This window comes from Staurois parvus, unplaced genomic scaffold, assembly GCF_062004578.1.
Source record: "Staurois parvus isolate SC_StPar_1 unplaced genomic scaffold, SC_StPar_1.0 ptg000573l, whole genome shotgun sequence".
In the NCBI taxonomy this organism is placed as follows: domain Eukaryota; kingdom Metazoa; phylum Chordata; class Amphibia; order Anura; family Ranidae; genus Staurois; species Staurois parvus.
The window spans coordinates 137478-140000 of record NW_028318369.1 but is presented as its reverse complement, the minus strand read 5'-3'; the positions used below and the strand labels follow the sequence as shown (position 1 = coordinate 140000).

Below are 2523 nucleotides of genomic sequence, written 5' to 3'. Positions count from 1 at the left end.
TATCTATCTATCTATCTATTATCTATCTATCTATCTATCTATCTATCTATCTATCTATCTATCTATCTATTATCTATCTATTATCTATCTATCTATCTATCTATCTATCTATCTATCTATCTATCTATCTATCTATCTATTATCTATCTATCTATCTATCTATCTATTATCTATCTATCTATCTATCTATCTATCTATCTATCTATCTATCTATTATCTATCTATCTATCATAGCGAGAGAAAAATTTATGTTGCTCTGTAACTCTAAACTGGTAACCTCACTAATGAAGATTTTTAGGTACCGTCATTTGGCGCCATTCTACGAGCGTCCACACTTTTAAATCGTGACATGTTAGGTCTTTATTTCCTTTTATATATTACCAAAAATTGGGTTATATATTGTGGGGTTTTTTGCATTAAAATTAATTAAAAAGTACTTTTTCCGCAAATTTGCATTTGAAAAATCTCAGAATACTATGTGACATAAAAGAAACGCAACACCCACCATTTTATTCTCTACAGCCTCCACTTAAAAAAAAAAAAATATATATATATATATATATATACACATATAGATATACTATATATAATGTTTAGGGGTCCTAAGTCTTTTTCTAGTAAAACAATGGTGATTGGTACATGTAGGGGGAATGTGAGAATTGGTGTGGGCGGGAAGTCGTGAAGAGACGATGTTGGATTCTATGAGATATTGGAAATCGTCTTTAGAGATGGAGGACATGGATGTTCTGAATCTATCTCTGCTTTCATCTTAGAATTCTCCTCTTTCTAGTACTTGCCCGTGTTACACAAGATAGCTATGGAAGGGGGCTCCTTCCAGCATTTCTATGGAAGAGAAGGATCATCTTAGAGGGCGGGGCTAGCCTCGGCCCCGTGTTGGTCCCCCCAATAGAATTTCCTATCATGGTGTAGCGCCTCCCCTGGTGGTTTCCAGGTATCTGCAGCCACAGCATGGGCACTCTGACATTGTTGTATACAAATGTAGCAATCTATACATTTCTGTGTTTTCTTCATTTTTGGAACATTTTGTTGTGTTGATTCTTAAACAATCCTCCATTATTCTTCTCCCTGAAGAAGTGGATCCCAATCCAGGAAACGTGTCGAGTTCAGTCATAGAATAAAAATGGGAGGAGTTTGTAGAAATGAATGTGTGGAGGTGGAGATGACCATACGTTCTGGAAATGAATACATTATGTACAAATAATGATGACAAATGGAGGTTATCTGAAAGCTTTGTTCTCAATGAATTTATAACTTCATGATTCTTCTGGAATAAAGTATCTGAAATGGTAATATAATATATTTTGTGTGAGTTGTGCCTCAAAAATCCTTCCATTCTGCCTAGATTTACACTGCGAACCGCATGGGAATCGCACTGCATTCCTGTACAAATCACTTGCTATTCAGAGTGGTGTGATTTGAGCCCGTTAATTTTTTATGGTTAAAATCACCCTGCATCTGCACCAAACACGTGCCGGCACCTTCTTTTTAGCAGCACTAGAACTGCAGTTCAGGCAAATGCACTGCGTTAGCAATCTGCTTTTGGGGTGTCGTTAACTTTGAATTGACAGCCTTAGCAGATCTCAAAATGCAGTGCAGTGCAGAGAACATATAAGGTTTGCAGCATTTCCCACATAGCACTAGTGTGCACCAGGGATTAATTGACACTTTCTCTATATACACACTCACACCGGCATGCCAACAGCCTGAGCCACCGTGAGCCCCTCGTGTGGGGGAACCTGGAGAAGTGCAGTCCAATCGCTGGGGTGTCTGTGCCCATAGCAAGGACTAAAGGCTTCTCGGCCTTTTGGCTAAGATCAAGTGTAGTATCTGTTCTTATCAGTGTCCAGTGGGGGTGCTCCCGGCCATTCTAGCTTTGCGGGGATGGTTGTTGTATAGTACCCTCACTGGAATGATGGGGGTCTGGATGGCTATTACGGGGAGGACAGAAACCGGGGAGCGCCATGATTCGTTCTGGGGCCTCGGGGGTAATTCTCCTTTGGAACGTCTGAAGGACCCAGTTACCTCCTGATTTGGACGGTCTAACTTGGTCTGGCCAGGGGCTGGGAAGGCAGAGAGTCCGCAAACTAGGTGCCCCCTGAGTAGTCGCCTCAGGGGTGCTCTGAGTAGCACTTGGGTGTGGGACCCCACGTTGCGAATGAGCACATGGTCACCGAGTTTAAACACTTTTTGCACTGCGCCTCTAGGACCGGGCCTTCTGGTCAAGTTCTGGGCAATTTTTTTTGCTACAGGCCTCAGGGTCTGGTCAGTGCACAATTTGGGCACGACACTTTTTATTATTTTTATAGATTTATTTAATTATTTATTTATTTATTTTTCCTCACCCCACGTTTGTCACTTTTTACTTTTGTGTGTGTTTTTTCACAGGATGGAGGGTGTGGGTCCTCGGGCCTGCCCTGAAGTCTAGGGGGAGGATGTGTGGCCCTATGGTTCCTTCCTCCCCTGTCCCTAGGGGGTTTTCTCTTCGGGAGAACCCCCTGGCCT

General features: G+C 41.9%; 1 pseudogene; it reads left to right on the top strand.

Annotated features, from left to right (window-relative positions):
- The first annotated feature begins 1809 nt into the window (after positions 1-1809).
- On the top strand, positions 1810-1925 carry LOC149450504 (U2 spliceosomal RNA; annotated as a pseudogene).
- Positions 1926-2523: the final 598 nt, after the last annotated feature.